The following is a 23,434-nucleotide window of genomic DNA, read 5'->3' on the forward strand; positions in this document are numbered from 1 at the left end:
TACAAAAGAAAACATGTTTTGTGATAAATCAGTGGTAAGGTTTTGCAACAAAAGTCTTTCATAAGATAAAATCATTCCTATCTAAGAAAATTGTTAGACAGAACAATAAGGAGATGACTCAATAGTAAAAATTGAACATAAGTCATGCCAGAGCAAAAGATCCCTTAAGACTACATGTCTAGGTAATATCTAGTAGATAACGATATGTTGATGATTTGTCTATGCAGGTCTTAGTGGAAAAAATACTTTGTAAGAGTTTTTATGAGAATATTATCCCAACAAGGGAACAAGGAAGTAATATTGAAATACAAGATCTTGGAACATATCTTACAGGTAATGAAATTGATGATTTGAAGTTAGTTCTGGTTAATAAACATTTATGATTTCAAGTATTAAAAATAGATAAGAAATTGGTAGAAGCCATTACAGCGAGAGGAGTTGTGATAGAGGAAGAAGATCATGTGAAGCTCTTAGTAGATTGTGGTAGAATAACCTTCACGGTAAGAGAAGCTGTGAGAAGTTTTGGAGAGAAGAGGACCAATGTTGTTTTTAGAGGAAATGAATGGAGTGTGGAAAACTATACAATTGAAGCTGAGTAGAGGATCTCATAAGGTTTTGGGGAAAGATAACTATAAGGATGTCAAAATTTCAAGCTCATAGGAAATCTTGATGAGGTATGAGAAGTAAGATGAAATATTTTAACAATGGGAAGGCTTGGTGAAACCCACAATGGACAGGATAAATTCACAAGAGAAGATAAAGATGACTACTAATATTCATATCAAAGGTTCAGAAACAAGCCACAAAAGGATGGAGGATAATTACAAAGTAAATGGTATAAAGATGAAGAGGATGAGTCAAGACGAATTTGATTAATAAATGGTGGAGATAAAAGAACAAATAAACATAATGATGATGTTGCTATAGGAAAGTGCAAAGGACCATAGATGTAGATGGAATGTGAAGAAGAAGGTTAAGTGGCAATGAATTTTTTTACAAGGAAGCTAAGGAAAAGCTTGAAAAGCTTGAATCATATATTGAATGTCTGGATGGCAATTGCGAAACTCAGAAAGGTTGATTTTATATAGAGAAAACTAATAAAAGAAGTTTGTTTTCGTGAACAACAAAATTTGATAAGGAAATGATGACGCCTTGGTGAAGAAAATAGTCAATATATTGAGGAGATCCCTATTGAGAGTCTCATATTGTTTGGAGAGTGATTATCAAAAAAAAGATGTCCTAACTGAGGTATCAAATAAGGATATGGAGCCTTATATTATTTAAACTAATAATTTATGTATGAATGTAGATTTTGTAGGTGATGGACAGTTACTTCAAGTCATCACAAATATGAAGGGAGATGAAGGAATATCTTCTCAAAAAATTGAGAAAATACAAGAAAAATTATATTTTGAAAGAAGATGAGGAAATTTTGTCTATGTTAGGTCCCTATAGTACTAGTGTATCCCCCTTATTGTTATTGTTGTTCCCGTGTAGCATGTCGGAAAATCAAAGATATTATATTAGGGTTTAATTCTCCTTTATTGATAATTACTTGTGAGTGTGTTCACTTCTTTTACTTCTTTATTATCTTATCTTTCATTAAGAAATTACCATATTATGTATAAATATTAGAAAACAAGAGACACAAGACACAGGCACATGCTAGGGAAAAACCCCCCTCAAGGGGAAAACCCAGTCAAGGTAATTATTCCTTTCAATAGCATTCTTTGAGACTCTTTTCCATAGACCAATACTAGACTTTCCCCCCACACCATGTCATCCTCCCAAATCTTCGACGCCTTCCAGCAACTTTGACTAGGCAAAAGCTTCCGGCAACAACCAAATCTTAAGAGACTTCAATCTCCCAACCTAGACCATGAAATAGAGAGAGAGAGGCACCAAAATATTGATTGTATTCCTCTCTATAGACTTCCCCAAACTTGCACTTCTTTTGACCACTTGAAAACAGAATTCGCACTTATCCAGCACTTCTTGAGATATCGAACTTTCTTGAGAGTGAATACTCAAAATGACTTCAACCTCATTGTATATATAGGCTTCTTGTGGGTCGAAGATTTGGGAGGATGACATGGTGTGGAGGGAAAGTCTAGTATTGGTCTAGGGAAAAGAGTCTCAAAGAATGCTATTGAAAGGAATAATTACCTTAAATGGGATTTCCCCTCGAGGGGGGTTTCTCCCTAGCATGTGCCTATGTCTTATGTATCTACAAGGAAAAAGCTTCCGGAAACAACCAAATCTTAAGAGAATTCAATCTCCCAACCCATACCATGACATAGAGAGAGAGAGGCACCAAAATCTTGATTTTCTTCCTCTCTATAGACTTCCCCTAACTTGCACTTCTTTTGACCTCCTGAGAACAGAATTCACACTTATCCAACACTTCTTGAGATATCGAACTTGCTTGAGAGTGAATACTCAAAATGACTTCGACCTCATTGTATATATAGGCTTCTTGTGGGTCGAATGAGGGTCCTTAGGCCACCTTGATCTCTATTAGGCCAACATGATCTGGAGGGTATATAATTCATATTTGACTTGATACAAAACCTTTTTACATGATTCAATAGCCCAAGAAGGGTCTCTTTGAATGTATAATGACTCTATAAACTAAATATTAATCCTAGGAGTCTACAATGGGGACTTTGACTAATATAATGATGACCCAAGCATAAACTCTGTGCTTTAATAAGTCATTGTTACAATAATAAAAATTATTTTCTTTATTCTTTTGACAAGTACATTACATAATGACTCAAATAGACTATTGAAGACAAAACATAGTTACATTTTATAACACTCCCTCTTAACTAGGAAGGTATTCATAATGTACACTTATAATGGAAGATCTCAAACTATATGAAAACATGAAGAACTTTTAGGCACCACAATGCCATGGACTGGATTCCTGACCAGGGAAATCTATCCAACTAGTAACTCAACAATTTAGGCATTGAAATACCATGGACTATATTCATAACAAGAGAAATCTAATTAGGTGGGAGTAAGGTGGACTCAAGATTTCAACCCCTCTGTGTACCATCAGGCTTACTTGCTAACAACCAACCCAAATGTATAGGTGTGTATATAAAACAGAGCTCAATAACTATCACCACCTTTTCAACTTTGGGATCTAGACATCAACATAGAGTGCCAACCTAATATCTCCCCAAGCAATGTGTTGGCTTGTTGGGTCCTGACATGGGTTCAGAGTTAATTAGCCAAAAAAATCCCTGTACTACTGGCCTTTTGGCAACAGTCCACGGAGCGCGGATTGAGGTCTCACCAAAAGTAGTATGGGGGGGTGCTCGAACCAGGTTTCTACACCCTTGATATGTCTAAGAGTTTGATTTGGTCCAATTGAGAGTCCTTGCATGTAGGTTTCTTCGCACACTTCCGTGGCCTTTGTGCCCTGATAGATTCACCTTCGCACAACCCTAACTGGGGGTTGTGGGGCTTCCATGCTGTTGGAGTAGTGTTCTGCACTATTTCCATGAATCACACCCAAGATCTTACTTTATTTTTTTACACCATTTAGTTATCTTTGCGTAAGTAGAAGCCTTGTGTTATATTTATTTATACAGTGCATACATATAAGTTCGCGCAGCCAATAAACAATAAACTTGCAAATTATACCCAATAACACATAAAGTAGGAAAAGATACACAAAAATATGATAAACTTCTCTTTATTAATTCTCCCAAGGTTACAAACTCGACCTGCCCTATGCACTCAACTGCAGGGGTCCGTGCACTCAACTACGGACTACTAGGCCTCTGCGTGCATAGCTGCAGAGCCTTCTCCTACTCTACAACCCAAGACACAATTTACACTTCGACTCAAGCTCTTAGACTCCTCATGCTTCTTTTCTATTCCTTTCTCTTAGCTATCTTCTACACTTAGAGCTTCGCTCTATTTATACAATCCCATGGTCACCAAACCATGGGTAGATCTATCAAGCCGACATTACATTATAAAAACAAGGGTGGACAACCCTGTGACTCTATTATGACTTCACACTTCGTGCTCACAAATCACGGAGTCTTTACAAAGGACTTAGTCAAAACTTGGGCTTAAAGCCCCAAAACATGCCTTGGGGTGATTCCATGCCCAACAAGCCCCCGACACAAACATCGTGACTTGCCCTCGAGTCACTCTTTCGGTGCGGAGATCTTCACGTAGAGTCCCTCCAACTCCGCTCAAACCGTTGCAAGGTCAACAACGCACTAAGAGGTTGCCTGTTGGATCTCTTGTACACATTGTTCCAAGACTGCAGTGTCAGAACTGCTTCCGTGGGCCTGTTCCTGCATCGCCTACATTTGTTTATAGTCCTGCACCTTCGTATGGCTACTTGGAGTGCAAAGACTGTGCTTCTACCGGCTAGTTAGATAATCTGGCCACCCGTGTAGGGCTTCAATCGATTGTGATTCACTTTGCGTGGGAAAGGTTCTTCGTTTAGCTTTACTAGCTGTATCGCGCCTCCATCTGTGACCTCCTTAACAACGTATGGTCCGAGCCAATGCATTCTAGACTTTCCCAGGAATTTATCAAACTTACTGTCATACAGTAACACTAAATCATTTACCTTGAAGGTGCACAACTTAATATGGCAATCGTGTCAGGCCTTCTCATGCTGCTTTTGTACCTGCTGATGGAAGCCAGCCAGGAACCATTCTTCTTCAAGTTCTTCCAACTGTGCGAGCCTCTCTGTTGTGGAGGTAAATCCCCTCTGCTGACAGAGGCGATCCCTACTAGTCCAAATAGGGTCTAGCAACAATCAAACAACGCAAACGCACAGGTTCCTAATTGCAAATTAAAGACCAATGATGAAGGCCTACCTGAATTCCAACGCTAGTACTTGTAGAAGAGTTGATGCTCCCGTTCCTTTGCCCTGGCTGGTCACAATCCCCACGATCCTCGTGTACGGACACCTACACATGCAAAGAACGATACAAACACAAGCATAAAATCCAGTAGATGCAACTATATATCAGTCAGAAAGGATATAACTCAAACACCATCATAAAGACAATAAGAGTGGAACCATAATGATAGTCGTCTATTATTGATAAAAAAAGAAGAATACAACCATAGTTCTGACGTCAAATCCTTCTCAAGAGGGTCCAGCCAGCAAGTCCCTCAACCATTCACCCTTGAAGGTAGATCTCCCAAGACAAAACTCTCTCTCACACAAGTTTACACACGATTAAAACACTTCACAACCTTCCTTAAGCTCTCTAGCAATCCCAAACTTGTCACACCAACTACCTTTCAAGCTCACACACTATCAGCAACACTCCAAACACTATGAATTCCAAACTAGCGGCTCATGGCAATGGTGGAGGCTTAAATAGGAGGAGTCTCCATGAATGGTGGGAGGATGAGCTTATCTCCAAGGAAGGTGGCTCAAATGATGAAACAAACATGCCAAAGAAGGGAGGGTGACATTTACAAGGCCAACAACCAGGTCTGGAGTCATTTGGAAGGCTGGCTGTTAGAACAAACTCGCCCAGACTGGATCATCGCGGGTGCCTAACTGCACTGGAGCACTGACATCGCCGCTGAATAACGAAGAAAGTCATATCATCGCGATCATATATAAGTAACAGACGCGTTGTCTCATGAAATTTGACCAGCGTGGGAATCACGTGTACTTCCGCGCTGGCAGTGCATTCGGTCTGTTTTGGAGTGCTCATCAGCACGTTTATTTTTACAACAATCGTGATGATAGAAAAAATTTGGCAAAGTGGGTCATTTGGCAACATTAGAGAGCATGAGCATGATTAATTTGGTCTCATGACACAGTAGGAAGGCTGACAGGAAGACATTGACAAATTATTGTGTAACAGATGCCCCCTAAAGCATGAAGCCCGAGAGAGTGGGAGGGGTGAAATGCTTTACGAAACTGACTGAACTGGAACACCACCAGGAAGAACCTGCACGCAAATACAATTGATATCTCTGATAATCAATTACATGTAGTCTAGGCATGGGCGCAGCCATCCAAAAGACATAAAAAAGAGGTCTGTGGAATGGATGCAGCCACCCAGCTAATGAGACCGTGATGATAGTAAAGGTATGGTCACAGCCATCCATGAAGACTCAGGTATGGGCGCAGCCATCCATCAATGAGTCATGTAATGATCATAATAATCCACAAAATCGCAACCTGGATCTCAATAGGCAAAATCCAAGGTCTTGCGCTCCATCTCGACCCGAAAAAAGTACAAGTTCAAACATGTGAATATAGGAGTTGAAGTCGAACATGCCAGAACATCGTCTGATTACCAGTCAATGATGAAAACTGTTAACAGACGCGAGAGGTACCACCAATAATGACAATGGTCCTCAAAGTACTATAGGTACAATCTACGACATGTGAATCAATGAGTTGGTGTCGAACACCCGCAGAATCATTCGATCGGAGGCTAATGATGAAAACCTCGCGTCGAACACGAAGAACTTGCCATTGAGGCATGCAGGCTCCAAGTTACCTGAAGGGAGTCTCTAGTTCGACTTCCTGGATAATGAGCTGAAGTCGACAGGAAGTGACCTTGATCGAAGGTGGGCCATAATGTTTCCCACATCATCGAAACCAGATAGAGAAGGATAAGATATTTTGCGTGAGGTATCAGAGGGAGGTTGAGTATTCTTGCAGAGGTCAACTTCTCTTGAACATATCGGCAACACAACAGTGGACTTGGCAGTATTTGACATTAAATGATCAGGGGTCATGGCGACAAGGCAATGAGCAGATGAGAGGTCAAACAGGATAACCCAAACCCACAGAGGCCAGTGTAAAACAAGATGAGAGGTTCCCACCCAGACACGAATGCAGACAAGTGCCATGTTCAAGAGCGACATACTGCCAACACGACAATGATTATGGTTCCATTTTCCCCACCATTTCTGGCGAGTACCCCGATTATTTTTTGATGACAAGCTTGACGGGGATAGCATATGCTTGAAAGGCGTCATTTTGATAGAATCCGATGTCATTAAGTTTTAACGAGTCTGACAAAGGAAGAACTCGGCGTCTTTTCCTGTTTAGAGAGTCTGAAAAGACAGCAGAAAAGTGAACTCCAGGGGGGTCCTTTTTCGTAAAGTTGTGTCTCTCGAGCCCAAAAAAGTATAAAATGATGCTCGAAAGAATCGCTCAACCAGTATGATCGAGGAGTACTTTTTGTAAGTAGTGACTTTGACCCGAAAAAGTAGAAAAGCGGTCAGAAGCATGTCGTTTTGTAGCCAATAATGAGTTCGAAACAACAAAAAACCGGCGATCTTTTTAAGTTTAAACGATAAAAAAAAGAGCTTAAAGACGATCGCCTCTCACTTCTTTTAATGAGTCGAGAGGGAGACTCGGCTATCTTTTCTTATTTCACGTCGAAAAAGAGCTTAAAGACAACGTTTCGGGACCAAGTGTGTATAGAACTGTCGTAATTCCACCAGCATGAGAATCTGCACAAGGAACACCACACGTGTAAACCTGTTCGAAATAATATAGACAACATGCATAAAAACATAGTAAAACTATATCGGAACCAAGCATATGGTAAAAACCATCATAAAAACCCATATTTATGAAAAATAATATTTAATTTTCAAAATTTACCATAAATAGGGGGGTAAACAAAATTTTTACCATTGTTACCATTTGGAGCTTTGGAGAACGACTTGGAGCTGTGAGGTTGATGAGCCAAATTCCACCTCGTACGTGCATCATCCTTCTTGAAGTTAGTTCCAGGTAGGTTCCTCTTGCCTTACGCTCCATTTTGAAGTTCTTTTGCTGCATTTTAACGGTGGGAAATGGTTGTTTGAGCGGATTTTTTGAAACGCATTCCGCTCTCGGTCAGCGCGGATTTCCCTATCGGGTCCACGCTAACCGAAAAAAACTTCCACAGGCCACTCCTGGATCAGCGCGGAAGAGTGATGTACTTCCGCACTGACCCGGAAAAAATATCAAAGGCGCCCATTATCAGTGCGACTGTTTTAAAAACAGTCGCGCTGACGCCGCGCAACAAGTTTTTTAATAAAATTAACGTGTGAAACTTTATGAGCAGGGCCCTAATGAAATTTTTTGATCATGCAGGGTATAATGGCGTTCATTTGGCAGGAACACGCTCATGATAATGAGGACATAGTGGCATTTTCCGATGCTGGGTGCCGAAATGCATTGCGGGGGTGCGGGTTGCTTAAATTCTTCTTAACCCCATGCCTGCGAGCACAGCCTGACCTTCTGGAACTCTTGATCAGAGCCTGGAATCCCACTGATGGGAAGTTTGTTATCCGAGGCTGAGGCATCGAGTTTGATTACACAGACATCTATTTTTTGACCGGGTTATCACATCGAGGTGAGATGCCTATTCTGGAGGGGCAGCGACCCGGTGGTGATACTCTAGACATGCTGATGGCTCAGGTGTGCCCACAGGCACGCAAGTCGCGGAGTGGGAAGATAGCAATTCCTACGGTGGCAGACATCATCCTTCGAACTATGCTCTTCATGGTGACTCGGGCAGCGGGCTCCCAGGCCCAACACGAGGCCTCGAAGACCCATCTTCGACTGGCTCTCGAATGCTTGAATCCTACCATATTTAACTGGGCAGTGGCAGTAGCAGCAAATATGAAGAGACAACTGACCAACTGCCATCGTGGTGAGTCAAAGCAGTTTGGATACGGATCGATCTTACTCCCACTCATGCTGGAGTGGGTACCGGCATTGCAGCTGCAGGATATGGTCGTGGACCCACCTAGAGGCCCTCGTGAGACGAGGGCCACACGATGGGGCCATGTCATGCCACGAGGAGGTGGCGGTCGACCAGTGGCATGGGGGGTGTACTTCCGAGAGTGGTTGGAGCGGCAGACCATTTTTGTGGAGGACTGGCCGTATGCCGGCCTAGACTTTCATGGAGATCCAAACATGCCGCTGCCTACTGGAGAGCAGTGGCATGACGGTGGTAAGACACTTGATCTCATTTTTTGATTTTTTATTTTTGTGATGTTTTTAATTTTTTCATGTACATGTTCTAATGACGAGTCGCTATGGTATGCAGATGTAGGACCGACGAGACCCCTCGGCCTGGCCCCAGAGGCGCGGAGGGATGCACAGGGCATTGGAGCTCTAGCCCTGGCTCCTTCAGGAGATGATACGATGGAGACCATGATACGGAACCTCGAGGGCTTGTTGTCAGGGATTCCAGATTACCAGGGGATAGAGGAGGTCCCCATAGCGTCTCAGATCCATACAGTGGGAGTAGAACCTAGGATGCATCGCCTTTTGAGGCGGGTGGCACGAGCGGCTACGGATTATAGGGAGCACAACCCACCACAGTAGATATCTAGGTCTTTATTTCCTACTGGTGATTTTTTGAGAGACATGTGTCTTAGATGTACAGAGAACACAGGCCCTATCTAGACATGTACACTTATTTTTGAGCGCCTTGGTGCGCCACACGATATATATATATATATATATATATATATATATATATATATATATATATAGATATACACACACACATATACATATTCCTATGGTTTATTATTGTGCTTTTATGTGCTTGCTTGTATGATGTTTTGATTATATGTTACGCAAATGTCTATCTAATACATGATTAGCCAATGCATCAGATAATGTGTTTAATCATCGTGGAATATGCTGATATGTAATGAAATCAAAACTCCTCTCTAACAATTTAACACGTAAATACAACCTTAAAATGTGACGGTCTCTGACGGAATACCGCCCATTGAGTTGATGGACAACAAGTTGAGAGTCCAGGTTAACAACCAATGTACGAATATTGAGATTAATTGCCTCGGCTAATAATTCAATCACAACACTATATTCAACGACATTGTTTGTAGTACAGCCTAAACACACACCTTGAAGATCTATCAACTCACCGTGAGGATCGTAGATCACCCACGCTGCAGAAGACAAATTGCGAGTGCTGCGGCAGGCACCGTCAGCGAAACCAACATAAGGTGCACCAGACATCTGCACAAGAAGCAAAAGACACAATAAGTGGCAATCACGCCTTCACACCAAGCCAAAAACATGAAAACACACACACACAACACACTTTCTAAAACACACGCATGTACAAATCGAAGTGCATGGAATCATGCATAGTACTTTTTCAAGTACAGCCCATTGCGGGGCTTATCGAGAGGATTACCTTCGTAGTCAACTAGCTCATATGCCCCCTTCTGCAAAACTTTCTTTACAATATAAGGGCCTAGCCACATGGGCTCGAGTTTTCCTACCCCCAGCTTCTCATTTGTTTGGTCGTATAGCAGGACTAAATCTCCCTCAACAAAGGAACAAGGATGTATGGTATGGTCGAAGTGAGTTTTAACTCTCTTCTTTTGTGCTTCGATAGCTAGGGAGGCTAGGCGACAAGTCTCGTCCAGCTGTTCTAGCTAAAGAAGCCATTCCTCTACCAGAGTAGTGTTGGGAAGCAACTCGACGGCTAATTTTAACGAAGGGATTTCACATTCGATAGGAAGGGTAGCCTCCAGTCCGTAAACTAGTTGAAATGGAGTGAAACTAGTGGCATCCTTCACAGAGGTTCGGTAGGCCCACAAGGCGGGAAACAACATCAAATGCCAATTAGACTTATGCATGCCAATGGTACGTTGAAGCATCGTAACCAAAATCTTGTTAACGGCTTCAACCTAGCCATTGGACTGAGGATAGTATGGGGTCGAACTATCATGTCGTAAGCCTAGTTGGGTTGTCAGTTCGGTCATCATGTGATTACGGAAATGCTTCCCGTGATCCGTGACGATGGCCTGAGGAACTCCGAACCGCATAATAACATGGTTGAACAAAAACTGCGCTGCTGTGTGACCGTCTTCAGTTAATGTGGGCATCGCCTTGGTCCATTTTGTAAAGTAATTGACGGCAACGATAATAAACCCATGCCCCCCAGCCGAGTGAGGGTTACAGGTCGTATAATTAATGCCCCATTTTTCAAAAGGGCCAACGGTGACAACAGGGTGCAGCGGAGCTGGTGGCGCACACATCTTCCACTGGTATATCTGGCACGCATGACACGAACGGACGGCAAGGATGCAATCCTTAAAAATGGAGGGCCAGAAATAACCGGCACGGAGGATTTTTTGAGCTGTGGCATATCTGGACATGTGACCACCACAGGCGCCAGAGTGGCAGTCATTCAGGACTCGCTCAGCTTCCTCGAGAGTTAGACATCGGCGGAGGACAGAGTCAACGCCGAGACGGTACAGGGTGTCCCCGATAATACGGTAGGGTTGAGACTGATGATGGATCCGTCACCGAGCATCCTTGGATACAGCGGGACGGAAAGAGGACGTCTGCAAATATACAATAATATCCCCGTACCAGGGATCGAGGGTGCTGATCAGAAATAGAGTTTCGTCCGGGATATGGTCCTCTGAGTGAGAGGGTGCAGAAGGAGATGGCAAAGAGCAAAGTAACTCAGCAAAGACCAGGGACTTCTTAGACTTGGCAGCAGTGAATTCCAAGTCAAACTCTTGGAGGATGACGATCCACTTTGAGTATTTGCCCCCAGCAACTGACGTGACAAAATGTACGTCATCGGGTTGCAATCAGAAATCACGGTCGTGGTACGCAACAAGATATAATGCCGGAAACGTTGGACGGCACAAACGACGACCAATGCCAACTTCTCGACGTAAGCGGATCGAGTTTCCATGTCTAAGAGGTTGTGGATGAGGTAATATATGACATGTTCAGTGTCATCATCGTCGTCTTGCACCAGAACCATGCCGATAGTGGTATCGACAGCGACCAAATACAGAGTATAATTGCGATGGTAATTCGGAGGTCACAATAATGGAGAAGAAACAAGGAGACCCTTGAGACGCTCGAAAGACTCCTGAGCGATAGCATCCCAATGAAAAGGGGTATCTCACTTCAATAACCATGTAAAGCCTTTAGCCACTTCGGCATAGCTCGGAACGAATCATCTTAGGAAATTTGCTTTGCCGTGCAAGTTCTGCAACTCCTGCAAAGAAGCAGGGGGAGGAAGATTCAGAATAGCTTCAACTTTGAGGGGATCCAGACGGATGCCCTCTCGGGAGACGATAAACCTGAGTAGTCGGCCTGATTCAACGCAAAAGACACATTTATGAGGATTGAGCCTGATGTGGTAGTGTCGACAGCGGAGAAAGATTTCACGAAGATGGGAAGGGTGGTCTTGGCATTTGATTGAATGAGATGGTAGATCATCCAGATACGGTTGTACAATGTGACAGATGTCATGAAAAGCATAGGACATTGCACGTTGGAAGGTAGCACTGGCGTTCTTCAAACCGAAAGGGAGCTTTTTGTAAGCAAAAGTGCCCCAAGGACAGATAAAGGAAGTCTTATGCTGATCAGCGGGTGCAATATTGATCTGGTTATACCCAGAAAAACCGTCCATAAATGAATAGATTTCGCTCCCTGCACACTCATCAATGAGCTGATCGATGAAGGGTGTGGGGAAGTTATCCTTAGGACAGGCCCGGTTGATGTCACGGTAATCAACACAGACTCGAATGGTACCCTGCTTTTTGTTCACAGGGACGATGTTAGAAACCCAATCCGTAAGTGGAATGGGGTAAATGAAACCAGCCTTGAGAAGCTTTGCAACTTTTGCTTTAATCGCTGTAGCCTTTCGGGGGTGCACGGGGCGTAGACGTTGAGAAACAGGCTTAGCACCCAGATATGTAGGTATCTCATGCACCACTATGCTAGGGTCAATGCTGGGCATTTCTTCGTAGGACCAAGCGAAGACATCATGAAATTCGTGAAAAAGATCGGTGTAGAGCTGAATTTCCTCCGGAGTACAAGTGACTCCAATGTGAATATGCTCGACAATCCCTGGTTTCACAGAGATGTCGATGGGTTGGGTCTGCGTAATGTTTCCCATATTGCCTTTAGAGGACACTTGATAAACTTGAATAGGTGTTTGAAGGGGTTGAAATGGGATACAAGAAGCAAACCGTTCGAGACAGGCGATCATTTCCTGATGGGCAGGGAGAAACGAGGAACGGTGGTGATGATCAGACCAAGGAGGTTCCTCGAGAGACATGGTCTCGATAATGGCTTCATCGGAAGGAAATATTTCCTTTAACGGATCCGAAGTAGCGTCATCTCCAAGCCAAGGGGAATGAACATACGAGTCAGGAACGCTGCTCAGAGGAGCAGGTTCAGGAAGGGGAGCCGATGCAGCAACGATTTCAACGTAGTTGAGCTCGGTAGGATTCAACGGCATCATATCGCCCCAAGATTCAATCTAATTTGTGGGAGGAAGGACCCACGGATCAGAGTGCACAGAAATCATATTAATAGGAGCGAGATTAGGAGGTGGGAGGGAAAAGACACCCATCAGGGTGGGATCTTTAAAGAGTCCAGCTCCCACACTCTCACATGATTTGGAGGTATGCTCCACGAAAGGCACGTTGCCTTCAGAAGAGGAGGTGAAGAAGGAGAGCTGGTCCACGGTGACAATCTTCCCCTGATGAGGGAAACGAATGACACGGAAAAGAGAAGAAGCCACAGCTTGCATGGCGTATGTCCAGCTACGTCCAAGGAGGAGGTTGTAGGTAAGATTAGCATCGACAACTTCGATCTCCACTTCGATCGTCTTCCCTTCCAAAGATATGGGCAACCGTTGGAGGATACCATAAGGACGAGACTTTCTTCCGTCAAAGGCTTCCAATGTTGTAGGAGACTGGCTCAGCATCAGAGAACCAATAGCTTTCCAACAGGCAACAAACATGATACAAGTTGAAGCACCTTCATCAATGACTGTACAGTGAATCGTTTTAGTGTTAATGATGACCTGTATGAGGAAAGCGATTTGGTGAGGTAGTCTCGGCGTATGGCCTTCAAGGTCAAAAGAAATTAGATCCAAGTCAGCCGGGTCTATGCCACCGATGGCCGATAGCAAGGACTTCCTCTGGGAGGGGCAGCTCTGGAGCACTTCTAAGGCGGACATAGCAGACGGAGCTTGAGCTAAGTACTCAATGATGCTGTAGTGCTGGGCAGCACGAGCATTAGGGTTGTAAGAAGACTTCTGGAGTACACCTTTTGGAGGGCGTCGGATGTGCGTCTCAGTGCTAGGTCTCTTGATGTGGAGTGGACCAGAAATGGACGGAGGAGTGTTGGAGGGGACCTCAGGCTCTTTCCTGGCATGCAACGGATATTCTTTTGCCCGAGTAGTAATGTGGACGGGAATCATCCCAGCCATAAATACTTGAGAGCCAAATGAAGAAGAGGGTTGTGATGGATCTGCCACCATTTGGGTTTGCTGTGAGGGGAAAGGTTCTTTAAGCACAGCAGGAGTCCCTGGAGCACCTTTCAACAAACGACTAACTTCGGACTGCCCGGAGCAGTCTTTAGTATAGTGATCCTCGTCACAAATAAGACAAGGATACTTAGGTTTACGTTTGGCTCCTTCCTCGGGTGGAGGTTTAGAGGAGTCCTGTCTGGGCTGCTCAGATTTATTCTTAGCTTTCCCCTTCTTCTTTCCTTTCGAGGATTTATCCGCCATGGTGGACTGGACGGCGTTAACCTCGGAAGTGTTTCCAGAATTAGATTGACCTTGAGAAGTGTTTCCGTTAGGAGCATTCGGTTTTTGCTTCCCAGGGTTCGCAGATGATTTCTTTGAAGATGCATTTACAGAGCCAATAACACCATCAACAGATAGCTTTAGCGGAGCTTTGGATGTTCCAGGTCTTGGGGCATCTGGCAAGTAATCATATAAGGTACCTGACTGAGAATAAACTAAGACAAGGTACTGAGCACACGCGATAGCTTGCTCTTCAGTTACACAAGCTCCCATAGCAATGTCTCGTGTGATTGCAGGGACAAAGGATGTTGTAAACCAATCGGTTAGGAGCTTATCAGGAATCCAGAACTTGATCAAACGACGACGCCGTCTCCATTCATGTATATGATCGGATATATGCGTGGCCGTGTCCTGTTTAAGAGACGTAAGGAGATGCGTCCCTGTATCATACCGAATGGGCAACTGAAAGTGAGTAAGAAATGCCATTGCCAATGAGTTGAAATCTTGAAAGGATCCGCGATTCAACTCAATGTACCACTTAGCAGCTGAGACGATGAGAGTCCTTTGGAAAAGGCAGAGCCGGATGGAATCATCAAGCCACGAGTTTGACGAGCACCAAAGGTGATAGGTCATGACATGGGTTTGAGGGTCCTCTCTAGCTTTGCCATCGAATTTGGGGCAATCACCGGGTATCTTGGTTGGAACTGGTGGCCAATATGGATTATGAAGAATGGGATCATTAGTCAATTTGGACACATCTGGCAGTTCCAATGTTGCTAAGAAAGGTAATTGAGGATTGAAGGACATCTGTGGCTGTGGATAAGAGGTAATACCAGAGTTCCAACCAGGTGGCGATTGCCCCCATGGACTTTGTCCGGACGGGCTCGGCCCATAAGGGTTCTGCCCATAGGGATTCTGTCCATAGGGATTCTGTCCATAAGCAGCCGGTTGACTTTGGATCTGCCCCCCAGCACCCCATGGATTACCAACTTGACCTGCAGGAGCAACATACTGTTGCTGATAATTCTGATAAGGGGTGACCTGCATTTGTTGATAATTTTGATACGGGGCCAACTGAGTTTGCCCCTGAGGTTGCTGGTAACTATACGGTTGTTGAGCTCCATACTGAGCCTGGTGACCAGGCTGCGCTTGGTAAGAAGGTTGGGATTGCAACCCACCTTGCACCTGAAGACCAGTTTGAGTCTGGGGCCCAGAAGGATGTCCTTGAACAGGTTGAGCTTGGACCATCTCGCCGGAAGGTTGTCCTGGTTGGGTTTGGGACGGACCCATTTGCCCCGAATGTTGTGTTCAGTGCATTACAGCTTGTAAGGCGGCATACATAGCTTCCCGTGGATAAAGGATGATAACCTAGTGGGGTCTCCCCATATACTCGACGGTACGTGGGAGCTCAAATCCGTGCTAGACCACTTGTTGCATCACGGAAGGAGGAATCACCCAACCTTAAGTGAAACAAAAGTGACTAGGTTTAACGACGCCGGAGCACGTCTCTAGCCTAGACCTCTAAACAGTGAGCGTTATGTTCCAATGCATTTTTAAGTTCATTCAGTTCATTTTAAGGTTGATCTTGAATTAGGTTTCGGTTTTCAGGCCTTACCATATGAAATCTCTCAAAAATGCCTAAATGCAAACTATATGCCAAAATATGTCATTCCATTCGATGAATGCTAATTACGAGAGGGTTAGAAGGCTTTCACGCAAACGAAATGATCACAAAACAACAAATAGCTTCCCTAATGCAGCTAATGGAAATTCACAAACTTTTCTTCAAGATCACTAATCATTAATCAAAATGAAAAGATTCTAGTTCTCATTAACTAATACAAAGCAAAAGAGATTTTTCCTTTTGTTGACGGCAAAGTGCATTAAACAGGCTTTGAGAAATAATAACAAACAAATGTGAAAAGAACCGGTTGACCCCAAACAACTGTGATTCGTGTCCGGGTAGTGAGAAGAAATCGAAACAATGTGAAGACTGGTTCAATAACAATCACTTAAACAACCTAGAAAAAGTAAGAAAAAAGGAAGGTTTCACCAAACCAAAAGCAAGCAGTAAACGAACCTTTGCAAACGAGTAACCAAGCAAAGTTGATCTGACAAACTTGGAATGATAAAACTAGGTCACAAGACAAAAAGCAAGATTCGCTCAACAAGACTCACAAGAAAGTGCTTTAATCTTCAGACAGTGAAATCAAGTCATAAACCAAGTGAAAACAGCAGGGGATAGCAAGACCAACAGGCTCAGGGGGCAGAATTGAAGAAATTCAATTCTACAGGAATCAGCGCGGGTGGTACACAATAACAAAGCACTGATAAGAAACCACGCATAGCAACAATGCGATGTCAGCGCAGAAGTACATGCCTTACCCGCGATGGTCCGATTTTCAGAACCGTCATGATTGTTTGGTGTATTAACGCAATGATCAGGAAGTCACAGAAAGGGTTGCGTGATGACAGCACGATTGTTTTATGATAAACCGCGATGATGCTCAAAAATGGCCACAATCAAGCCAAAAACTCCCAAACCAAGGCAATCACTCTTTAAACAAACAAGGCACTTCCCATATCGAACCAGGAAACCCGAAAATAGAGAACTAATCCCCAAACTTTGAAAAGAGAGCAAAAAATCAAACTCAAGGAAAAAATGAACAAAAAGGACAAAAGCTAGCTCCAAGCTGTTTAGTTCGTAAACCAAACCGAAGATTGACTGAAGTGGCGTTGATCTACTTCGCTAATGCAGAGAAATAGCGTTTCGAAGGCTATCTGGCCGTGCTTCAGGCCCTGTCTAAAGTTTACAAATCAAACAACAAGGTAAAGTCCCCAGCGGAGTCGCCAAATTGTTGTGGAGGTAAATCCCCTCTACGGACAGAGGCGATCCCTACTAGTCCAAATAGGGTCTAGCAACAATCAAACAACGCTAACACGCAGGTTCCTAATTGCAAATTAAAGACCAATGATGAAGGCCTACCTGAATTCCAACGCTAGTACTTGTAGAAGAGTTGATGCTCCCATTCCTTTGCCCAGGCTGGTCACAATCCCCACGATCCTTGTGTACGGACACCTGCACATGCAAAGAACGATACAAACACAAGCATAAAATCCAGTAGATGCAACTATATATCAGTCAGAAAGGATATAACTCAAACACCATCATAAAGACAATAAGAGTGGAACCATAATGATAGTCGTCTATTATTGATAAACAAAGAAGAATACAACCATAGTTCTGACGTCAAATCCTTCTCAAGAGGGTCCAGCCAGCAAGTCCCTCAAGCATTCACCCTTGAAGGTAGATCTCCCAAGACAAAACTCTCTCTCACACAAGTTTACACAAGATTAAAACACTTCACAACCTTCCTTAAGCTCTCTAGCAATCCCACACTTGTCACACCAGCTACCTATCAAGTTCACACACTATCAGCAACACTCCAAACACTATGAATTCCAAACTAGCAGCTCATGGCAATGGTGGAGGCTTAAATAGGAGAAGTAGTCTCCATGAATGGTGGGAGGATGAGCTTATCTCCAAGGAAGGTGGATCAAATGACGAAACAGACATGCCAGAGAAGGGAGGGCGACATTTACAAGGCCAACAACCAGGTCTGGAGTCATCTGGAAGGCCGGCTATTAGAACAAACTCGCCCAGACTGGATCATCGCGGGTGCCTAACTGCACTAGAGTGCTGACATCGTCGCTGAATAACGAAGAAAGTCATATCAACGCGATCATATACAAGTAATAGACGCATTGTCTCATGAAATTCGACCAGCACGGGAATCACGTGTACTTCCGCGCTGGCAGTGCATTCGGTCTGTTTTGGAGCGCTCATCAGCATGTTTATTTTTACAACAGTTGCGATGATAGAAAACTTTGGCAAAGTGGGTCATTTGGCAACATTAGAGAGCATGAGCATGATTAATTTGGTCTCATGACACAGTAGGAAGGCTGACAGGAAAACATTGACAAATTACTGTGTAACACTCTCTTCTAGGGCGTTGTGGTCCGTCATACCTATGAGCACTGCTATGCGCAGACTAGGCACAATATACTCCATGGGCATGACAACTTCCATGCCATAAACCAACCGGAAAGGTTTCTGTCCTGTCAGTTTCTTGCACGTTGTCCTATAAGCCCATAGTACTATAGGTACGCACAAGTCCCAATCACTCCGCTACGCATTTCATACTTTGGTCACCGCAGTCTCTAGTATTTTGTTGAATGATTCTACTATCCCATTGGCTTGTGGGTGATACGGTGTGCTTTTTTAATGATACACCTGAAACTCTTCCGTTAATGCGCTAATTGTTTCATTCAAGAAATGTGTATCGTGATCGCTGATCAAGATTTTTGAACATCCAAATCAAATCAATACCTGTTCGAACAATAAATTCATAGCCATGGCGGCCGTGTAGTATATGACCAATTGTGCTTCTGCCCAACGAGTCAAGTACTCTGTCGCAGTGATAATGTATCTCACACCCATCTTTCCCTGAGGTTTGATAGGTCCTACAAAGTCGATTTCCCACTTTTCGAAGGGTTGCAACGTCATTTGTGGATTCAAAGGCATCTCGTCCCTCCTTGGTGGTTTACTTGTCCTTTGACATATATCATAGACCTTATAGTATGCTTTTGAATCCTGATGAAGGGTTGGCCACCACAACCCTAAGCGGAGAACAAGTCATCTTGGAATTTTTGTAGAAATTTTTGTGTATATTTTCAACTACTCGTGAAATTTTATTCAAAATCACAAGACACAAACCTACTTTACTACTTTGTGGAATTCAATTCATAATTTAGAACATCAATCAGAAACTTGCAATGAGAAATAACACACATGCACACAATATTTTTCCAGGGGAAAGAAATCTACTAAAAATCCTTTATGTTTTCTTGCATTAATCTGATGAATGGAGATGTATTACAATTTTTTTCTCAACTGAACACAATGTGCAAGTGAATAACCTATCTCTCTACTCATTGAGAATCTCTGACCCAAACTTAGTTAATTTCTTCCTCTAATTGAGCCCCTATCTCCTTTCACAATTCCTTGAGATATTAGGCCCTTATTATTTAGGAATTTCTCCAAAAGGGATTGCGCAATTCCTAAGGTTGATCATCTAACTGCATGCAACATATGTACAATCAATACTAGTCAACAAAGAATTTTACACTGCCTTGGAATCTCCAACACAGCTGGGGAGCTTGAATTCTTTGCATGCACTAGCTATTTTGGGTTGATTGACTAGTTAACTGGATGATCACTGAGTTAGACTAAAGCCTCACTACACAAGTAACCTTCCACTAGTTCCTCCAACAATTGGAACTAGTTTAACTGAAAACAACTTGAAATAACTGACCTTGATTGGTACAAATTAGCAATCACACATTCTTAATTGAATTCTAAATCCTCTAAGTCAAATTTACCGAGTAAAATAGGTGACACAAGACATGTCACACAAGTTAACTACATCCAAGATGTTTGATGATGTGGAAATTCAAATTTTCTCAATTTAATCAAGGCAAAATCAAATTGAGAATTTCTTGCTGCATTTTTCAACAATTTTCATTATATCCTTTTTCTACGAGGCTTCAGATGTTGAAATTTTTACCACATGGACAAAAATTCATGGTGAACGTTTTGCGAAAATTTCATATTTTGGTTCATTATATTTTTCCGATGTATGGTTCGAAGGATTTATGGTTTCTGCATGCTGCAAAATTTAGTCTCGGACAGACGACGTAATGAAAATAATTATAAATTCCTCTTCAAGCATAGGATTTGAATTTCATAAAAAATTACCAAAATTGCATAGAATGTAGTTTCTCATGTATCACTTTCAAGGCCAAAGTCTGAAAAAGTGACATGTGGTATGTTGTACAAGTTCTCTCTATTGAAACAACCCATAATCAGGCCATCGTGGGAGATTGGGCATAACTTTATCTTGAAAAATAAAATCTTGGTCTAACTTATGGCATTGGAAATAAGACTCAAAGTGCTACCACATGACACAATTTTAGAATTTTGGAGGCTGAAATTACAAAGATACAATATTTTCAAGATCAACCTCCTAAAATAAAGGAAAAGGTGTGCATTTTTTTAACTTTTGTTTGAAAAATCCATTTGAAGTGATTCAAAGGGATATTGAAGCATAGATATCAATGTGTGATTCCAGAATGACTCAAAATAAAAAAATGGATACGCCTAGTAAGTAACCATAAATATATACTACGATGTATGAATAAGAGGAAGAAATGCAACATGATATATCAAAATTATGAGACCAAGTGCAATAAATTTCGCTCTCACATAGAGTAACAAAAAATGAACTAGAGGCTAAGATGGATGGTTTGAAAGAAGACATGGGGGTTTTTAATGAATACATGGACACCATGAATTTTAAGTTTGAAGGGTTGACAAAGTTGTTGTAATAAATGCTTCCCAGTGGTGACAAGGTAATCCATGAAAATCATGATGAGGACAAAAGGAATATGAATTGTGATTTGTTAGGCTCCAAAGTTGGGTTTAAGACCCACCAAATTCCAAAGATAGATAAGAGTATGTTTGACGATAAGGATCCAGTAACATGAATACTACAAATGGAGCATTTATTTGATCTGCATGATGTGTCACACACACAAAAGGTATGCATTTCATCTTTATATTTAGAACACAATCAGTTTGTGTGGTATTGATGGATTTGTTCTCATAAATCAATTATCACTTGGACAATTTTTGCAGAAGAATTAGTAGCACATTATGAGGATACAAAGAGAAATACCTTCTTTATCTAATTGATAAATATTAAACAAAAGGTTTCAATCGTGGAGCACATTGGGGACATCCAAATATTGGATATCAAGGTAAATGATATTCCAGAGGAGCATAGGATTGACGTCTTCGTAGAGACTTTCAAGGTAACATCCAACATGAGGTTCACTTTTGGGAACCTAATTCATTGGAGAAGGCATTCAAAGGTTCCAAGAAAGGCTGAAAGAAAAATTATGGCAACAAGGAAGTCTACCACTCACAACTATAGAGATGGATGTGTTGTTTCTCCCAGCCTTCCACCACCTACAAGGTTGAAACCACAACAACTAGAGGAAAAAAGAGAAAAAGGGCTTTGCTATAGCTGTGATAGAAGATATAATAAGGGTCATAAGTGTGCTTAGAAGAAATTATTTTACATAGAATGAGAAGATGAGGAATAAAAGGAGAAATAAACATAAAAAAAGAGGATATACACCAGGAACCAACCCCATAAAAGGAAGAAATGAATCTGACCATATCTTCTAATGCATTGGTAGGAATTACCACTCCTCAAACTCTCAAGATAGAAGGATATATCAAGATAAAAAAGGTAATATTGTTGATTCGTTCTGGTGGTACTGATAATTTTATTCATTGTAAGGTAGCTAAAGGAATTGAATTTCTTTTTATATCTAGCACCAGAGTGTCAAGTGATGGCTGCAAATGGATGAACTATATATTTCTTAGGGAAGTGTCATAATATAAATATAAACATGGGGGAATATGCATTGAATAGTCCAATTCTTTCCATTCCAATGGGTGGTGTTGATGTTGTATCAGAAGTCTAATGGTTACAATTTTTGCGGACAATAAATTTTGATTTTCAAGAAATTTTCTTGGTAATGAAAGGGAATTTAATTAAGGGACATCATAGGGAAAGTAGGCAATAGAATCAACTCTAATGAGATGACAAATATTTTGAAGAAATAACAATGAGGCATAATTGTACAATAATTCTCACTATATGTTCAAATATCAAAATCATATGTTTCTCCAGATCTCTAAAGAATTGTTGACAATCATTCCAAGGTATTTGAGACTCCCAAAGGCCTCCCACCTATTTGTGATCATGATACTTATATTCACTTGATTCCATGAAGAGTCTCTCCAAAAAATTAGGCCTTATAGATATCCTTATGCCCAAAAGAGTGAAATTGAATGTATGGTTGTAGAAATGCTAAAGGCAAGTATAATTCAACCAAGCCAAAGTTCTTTGCCTACTCTAGTGGTATTGGTACATAAGAAGGATGCATCATGGCATATGTGACCAGATTATAGGGAGCTTAACAAGCTTGCTATTAAATATAAATTTCCCATTCCTGTCATTGATGAATTGTTGGATGAATTACATGGACCAGTTTACTTCACCAAGTTGGATCTTCGTTCAAGATATCATCAAATAAGAATGAAGACAAAAGACATTATGAAAAACAAAATTTAGAACTCATGAAAGTCATTATGAATTTTTGGTCATTCCTTTTTGCCTTACTAATGAGCCTTCCACATTTCAAGGTTTGATGAATTCCATTTTCAAACTGTTGCTTAGAAAATTTGTGTTAGTATTTTTTTATGATATACTAATATACAATAAGTCTTGAAAGGATCATGTTCAATATGTAGAGAGGGTTCTCAAACTATTGGAGGAGAAATAATTGTATACAAAAACTTCCAAAGGTTTTTTTTGGGTACAGGGAGTGGAATATTTGGGTCATATTGCATCTCATGGGGGTGTTAAGGTAGATCCTAACAAAATTAAAGCCATAAATGAATGGAAAATCCCCACAACCCTAAACCATATTCGACGATTTCTCAAGTTGACAGGGTATTACTATAATTTTGTTAAGAATTATGGGAAAATAGAATCACCTCTAACAACATTACTGAAGAAAGATTCATTTTTTTGGACTCTAGAAGAAACTAAGTCCTTTGAATATCTTAAGAAGGAAATGTGCCAAGCTCTAGTTTTAGCTACTCTACACTTCACAAAAACCTTTATGGTGGAATATGATGACTTAGGAAATGGAAT

Source organism: Pinus tabuliformis, chromosome 7 (assembly GCF_031772625.1).
Source record: "Pinus tabuliformis cultivar Carrire ecotype Pingquan chromosome 7, CPIR1, whole genome shotgun sequence".
NCBI lineage: Eukaryota > Viridiplantae > Streptophyta > Pinopsida > Pinales > Pinaceae > Pinus > Pinus tabuliformis.